This window comes from Astyanax mexicanus, chromosome 4 (assembly GCF_023375975.1).
Source record: "Astyanax mexicanus isolate ESR-SI-001 chromosome 4, AstMex3_surface, whole genome shotgun sequence".
Classification (NCBI taxonomy): domain Eukaryota; kingdom Metazoa; phylum Chordata; class Actinopteri; order Characiformes; family Acestrorhamphidae; genus Astyanax; species Astyanax mexicanus.
In genome coordinates, this window is record NC_064411.1 from 24,116,900 (window position 1) to 24,124,049 (window position 7,150).

The window sequence follows — 7,150 nt, forward strand, 5'->3', positions numbered from 1 at the left end:
AGCCAAATAAGCTTTTCAAGTTTTATGAGTTTTCGAACATCATAACCCCTCCGAAACCCAGCGGGAAACTTTATATTTTGCGACTTCCTGCCAAAATGGCCGACTTCCTGTTGGGTGGAGTCAGATAAATCCAAGTGATTCTTGTTCTTTATGAGGAGGTCAATGAGCGTACCAAAGTTGGTGCACATTGGACAAACTTCATCCCGGCCACTGCCTACGTTTGGGGGCGCTATAGAGCTCCTAAACCACGACCACGCCCATGCCTTATGTAACTTTTTCATTTTCGCTGAGTTTTAGGCCGATGCCAATTTGTATGAGTTTTCGAGTATCGGAAAGGCCTCAAAAATGGGCGAACCTGAATATAATAATAATAATAATAAACGGACCAAAAACAATAGGGCTTTGCACCTCCGGTGCAGGCTTCGCCTGCGCCTTCGGTGCTCGGGCCCTAATAATAAACGGACCAAAAACAATAGGGCTTTGCACCTCCGGTGCAGGCTTCGCCTGCGCCTTCGGTGCTCGGGCCCTAATAACGAGTTGTCCCCCTGTCACAGGGGGACGTAGGGCCCTCGCACAACAGCGCAAATCGTACCGGGCCAAACCGAGAAACCAGTAGAAGTAATTTTAAGGTCTTATTGAGTGTGCCAATTTTCAAGAGTTTTCTATCCTGTTAAACACGTGAAATATTCATTTAAAATACAGGTGGCGCTTTAGCGCTGTTAAAATACATGTATTTGAAATTCTAATTCTACATCAAAGAACAGCCTTAGATAAGCAGGCCGGTCAAATTTTGTGAGTTTTTCTCCGTTATAACCTCCTCAAAACACCTGGCATTACCTAGGTTTTGACCTCCTGTTTTGATGTGGCATCTCACAAATTCAACCATTTGCCATTTCGTCCTCGTTTGAGATATCGACTATTCCTTCACAATTTATCATCAGATATGTTCAATGTTTATTTTTACCAAATACCAAGAGAATTCAACAAATTTGCTAGGAGTAGTTTGACAATGTACACAAAACAAGTGTGTAAAATGCAGATATTTCAAAATGGCCGACTTCCTGTTGGGCGGAGTCAGTCCTACCAATGCTGAAAATGTGTGTAATGATGTCTTTTGTGTTTTTGCCAAGTTTCATGAATTTTCAATAATCTGTTTTCTGACCGTGTCATGGTTTCACATTGGTTTAGTGTTGCGTCTCTAGTGAATCAATTGCTCGCCATTGGGTCGCCGTTTTACCGATCAACTAATCCTTTGGCAGTTATCATCAAATATGTCTGTTGTTCATTTACAGCGAAATAAGAGGTAATCTGACAAAGACTTTAGGAGCAGTTTAAATGAGTTTGTGAAAAATGTGTAAAAATATTACAAATTCCAATATGGCCGACTTCCTGTGGGGCGGAGCTAATACAAGCCAATTGCAAATATGTGCAGGGTCATACTATCTACGATCCTACCAAAATTAGAGAAGATTAGACAAATTTTGACACATCCACAGCTAATTTATTAAACGAACCAATTAGGGGGCGCTGTAGAGTCCGCTAGCTATACATGAAAAAATTGTCAATATATTTGTAAAGTGTTTTTAGGTCTTATGCAATCTGTCAATTTTCAAGAGGTTTCGAGCATTCCCGTAATGTCAAATATGCATTGAATCCTAGGTGGCGCTATAGAGCCAATGAAATACGTATATATGAAATTTTAATTTCAGATCAAAGTACTGCTTAAATCAAGCAGGCCTGTAAATTTTTGAGAGTTTTTAACCTTTTTAACCTCCTCAAACACCTACTAACACCAGAATGTATTCACTTCCTGTTTTAACGGGGCATCTCAAGCAATTCAACTGTCCGCCATTTCGTCCTCGTTGAAGATATCGACTATTCCTTCGCAATTTATCATCAGGTGTGTTAGTAGTTTATTACTGACAAATATTAAGAGTATTCAACAAATTCCCTAGGAGGAGTTCGACAAAGTATGCAAAAAATGTGTGTAAAATGCACATATTTCAAAATGGCCGACTTCCTGTTGGGCGGAGTCAATCATTCCAATACTAAAAATGTGTCTTATGATGTCTCTTGTGTTTTTACCAAGTTTCATGATTTTTCAATAATCTGTTTTATGACTGTGTCATGGTTTCACTTTGGTCTAGTGTTGCGTCTCCATTAAATTAATTGTCCGCCATTACATCATCGTTTCAGCTATCGACTATTCCTTCGCAATTTATCACCATGTATGTCTGGAGCCTATCCATACCAAATTTAGAGGTAATATGACAAAGACTCTAGGAGGAGTTTGAATGAGTTCGTGAAAAATGTGTAAAAATTCCACAAATTTCAAAATGGCCGACTTCCTGTTGGGCGGAGCTAGTACAAGCCGAAGGGTAATATGTGCGGGATGATAGTTTCTATGTTGTTGCCAAAAATCGAGAATATTGGAGAAATTTTGAGACAGCTACAGCTAATTTAATGGCCTAAACAAAATAGGGGGCGCTGTAGAGTCCTCTAGCTACACATGAGAAAAACGACAAAATATTCCTAAATCATTTCAAAGACTTATTGAATCTGCCAATCATCAAGAGGCTGAGAGCTTTTCATAAATATGATATAAAATAGGTGGCGCTAGAGAGCTGATGAAAGACGAATTTACGAAATTCCAACTTACGGTTAAAGTATGGCCAAGGCCAAATAGCTCTGTAAAATTTTAGGAGTTTTCAAACAACCTAACCACTCCGAAACCCAGCGGGAAACCTTTTATTTTGCAACTTCCTGTCAAAATGGCCGACTTCCTGTTGGGCGGAGTCAAATAAAACCTAGTGATTCTTGTTGTTTATGAGGAGGTCAATGAGCGTACCAAAGTTGGTGCACGTTGGACAAACTTCATCCCGGCCACTGCCGACGTTTGGGGGCGCTATAGAGCTCCTGAACAACGCCAAAGTCCAGCCTCTATGGAACTTTAAAATTTTCGCCGAGCTTGAGGCCTGTGCCAAAATGCGTGAGTTTTCGAGTATCGGAAATGCCTCAAAAATGGACGCAAAGAGGCAGAATAATAATAACGAGTTGTCCCCCTGTCACAGGGGGACGTAGGGCCCTCGCACAACAGCGCAAATCGTACCGGGCCAAACCGAGAAACCGGTAAAAGTAATTTTGAGGTCTTTTTGAGTGTGCCAATTTTCAAGAGTTTTCTATCCTGTTAAACATGTGAAATATCCATTTAAAATACAGGTGGCGCTATGGTGCAGTTAAAATACATGTATTTGAAATTCTAATTCTACATCAAACAACAGCCTTAGATAAGCAGGCTGGTCAAATTTTGTTGGTTTTTCTCCGTTATAACCTCCTCAAAACACCTGGCATTACCTAGGTTTTCACCTCCTGTTTTGATGTGGGATCTCAAAAATTCAACCATCTGCCATTTCGTCCTCGTTTGAGATATCGACTATTCCTTCACAATTTATCATCAGATATGTTCAATGTTTATTTTTACCAAATACCAAGAGAATTCATCAAATTTGCTAGGAGTAGTTTGACAATGTACACAAAAAATGTGTGTAAAATGCAGATATTTCAAAATGGCCGACTTCCTGTTGGGCGGAGTCAGTCCTACCAATGCTGAAAATGTGTGTAATGATGTATTTTGTGTTTTTGCCAAGTTTCATGAATTTTCAATAATCTGTTTTCTGACCATGTCATGGTTTCACTTTGGTTTAGTGTTGCGTCTCTAGTGACTCAATTGCTCGCCATTGGGTCACCGTTTTACCGATCAACTAATCCTTTGGCAATTATCATCAAATATGTCTGTTGTTCATTTACAGCGAAATAAGAGGTAATCTGACAAAGACTTTAGGAGCAGTTTAAATGAGTTTGTGAAAAATGTGTAAAAATATTACAAATTCCAATATGGCCGACTTCCTGTTGGGCGGAGCTAATACAAGCCAATTGCAAATATGTGCAGGGTCATACTATCTACACTCCTACCAAAATTTGAGAAGATTAGACAAATTTTGACACATCCACAGCTAATTTGTTAAACAAACGAATTAGGGGGCGCTGTAGAGTCTGCTAGCTATACATGAAAACATTGTCAAAATATTTGTAAAGTGTTTTTAGGTCTTATGCAATCTGTCAATTTTCAAGAGGTTTTGAGCATTCCCGTAATGTCAAATATGCATTGAAACCTAGGTGGCGCTATAGAGCCAATGAAATACGTATACAAGAAATTTTAATTTCAGATCAAACTACTGCTTAAATCAAACAGGCCTGTAAATTTTCGAGAGTTTTCAACCTTTTTAACCTCCTCAAACACCTACTAACACCAGAATGTATTCACTTCCTGTTTTAACGGGGCATCTCAAGCAATTCAACTGTCCGCCATTTCGTCCTCGTTTAAGATATCGACTATTCCTTCGCAATTTACAATCAAGTTTGTTAGCAGTTTATTACAGACAAATATCAAGAGTATTCAACAAATTCCCTAGGAGGAGTTTGACAAAGTATGCAAAAAATGTGTGTAAAACACACTTTTTTCAAAATGGCCGACTTCCTGTTGGGCGGAGTCAGTCTTACCAATACTAAAAACGTGTCTTATGATGTCTCTTGTGTTTTTGCCAAGTTTCATGATTTTTCAATCATCTGTGTTATGACCGTTTCATGGTTTCACTTTTGTTTAGTGTTGCTTCTCCATTAAATTAATTGCCTGCCATTACGTCATCGTTTCAGCTATCGACTATTCCTTCGCAATTTATCACCACGTATGTCTGGAGCCTACCCACGCCCAATTTAGAGATAATCTGACAAAGACTCTAGGAGGAGTTTGAATGAGTTCGTGAAAAATGTGTAAAAATTCCACAAATTTCAAAATGGCCGACTTCCTGTTGGGCGGAGCTAATACCAGCCAATGGGTAATATGTGCGGGATGATACTCTCTATGTTGTTGCCAAAAATCGAGAATATTGGAGAAATTTTGAGACAGCTACAGCTAATTTAATGGCCTAAATAAAATAGGGGGCGCTGTAGAGTCATCTAGCTACACATGAGAAAAACGACAAAATATTTCTAAATCATTTCAAAGACTTATTGAATCTGCCAATTATCAAGAGGCTGAGAGCTTTTTATAAATGTGATATAAAATAGGTGGCGCTAGAGAGCTGATGAAACATGAATTTACGAAATTCCAACTGAAGGTCAAAGTTTGGCCTAAGCTAAATAGCTCTGTAAAATTTTAGGAGTTTTCAAGCATCTTAACCCCTCCGAAACCCAGCGGGAAACTTTTTATTTTGCAACTTCCTGTCAAAATGGCTGACTTCCTGTTGGGCGGAGTCAAATAAATCAAATTGATCCTTGTTCTTTATGAGGAGGTCAATGAGCGTACCAAAGTTGGTGTACATTGGACAAACTTCATCCCAGCCACTGCCTACGTTTGGGGGCGCTATAGAGCTCCTGAACCACGCCTAAGTCCAGCCTCTATGGAACTTTAAAATTTTCGCCGAGCTTGAGGCCTGTGCCAAAATGCGTGAGTTTTCGAGTATCGGAAATGCCTCAAAAATGGACGCAAAGAGGCAGAATAATAATAACGAGTTGTCCCCCTGTCACAGGGGGACGTAGGGCCCTCGCACAACAGCGCAAATCGTACCGGGCCAAACCGAGAAACCGGTAAAAGTAATTTTGAGGTCTTATTGAGTGTGCCAATTTTCAAGAGTTTTCTATCCTGTTAAACATGTGAAATATCCATTTAAAATACAGGTGGCGCTATGGCGCTGTTAAAATACATGTATTTGAAATTCTAATTCTACATCAAACAACAGCCTTAGATAAGCAGGCTGGTCAAATTTTGTGAGTTTTTCTCCGTTATAACCTCCTCAAAACACCTGGCATTACCTAGGTTTTCACCTCCTGTTTTGATGTGGGATCTCAAAAATTCAACCATCTGCCATTTCGTGCTCGTTTGAGATATCGACTATTCCTTCACAATTTATCATCAGATATGTTCAATGTTTATTTTTACCAAATACCAAGAGAATTCATCAAATTTGCTAGGAGTAGTTTGACAATGTACACAAAAAATGTGTGTAAAATGCAGATATTTCAAAATGGCCGACTTCCTGTTGGGCGGAGTCAGTCCTACCAATGCTGAAAATGTGTGTAATGATGTCTTTTGTGTTTTTGCCAAGTTTCATGAATTTTCAATAATCTGTTTTCTGACCATGTCATGGTTTCACTTTGGTTTAGTGTTGCGTCTCTAGTGACTCAATTGCTCGCCATTGGGTCACCGTTTTACCGATCAACTAATCCTTTTGCAATTATCATCAAATATGTCTGTTGTTCATTTACAGCAAAATAAGAGGTAATCTGACAAAGACTTTAGGAGCAGTTTAAATTAGTTTGTGAAAAATTTGTAAAAATATTACAAATTCCAATATGGCCGACTTCCTGTGGGGCGGAGCTAATACAAGCCAATTGCAAATATGTGCAGGGTCATACTATCTACGATCCTACCAAAATTTGAGAAGATTAGACAAATTTTGACACATCCACAGCTAATTTATTAAACGAACCAATTAGGGGGCGCTGTAGAGTCCGCTAGCTATACATGAAAAAATTGTCAAAATATTTGTAAAGTGTTTTTAGGTCTTATGCAATCTGTCAATTTTCAAGAGGTTTTGAGCATTCCCGTAATGTCAAATATGCATTGAAACCTAGGTGGCGCTATAGAGCCAATGAAATACGTATATATGAAATTTTAATTTCAGATCAAAGTACTGCTTAAATCAAGCAGGCCTGTAAATTTTTGAGAGTTTTTAACCTTTTTAACCTCCTCAAACACCTACTAACACCAGAATGTATTCACTTCCTGTTTTAACGGGGCATCTCAAGCAATTCAACTGTCCGCCATTTCGTCCTCGTTTAAGATATCGACTATTCCTTCGCAATTTATCATCAGGTGTGTTAGTAGTTTATTACTGACAAATATCAAGAGTATTCAACAAATTCCCTAGGAGGAGTTCGACAAAGTATGCAAAAAATGTGTGTAAAATGCACATATTTCAAAATGGCCGACTTCCTGTTGGGCGGAGTCAATCATTCCAATACTAAAAACGTGTCTTTTGATGTCTCTTGTGTTTTTACCAAGTTTCATGATTTTTCAATAATCTGTTTT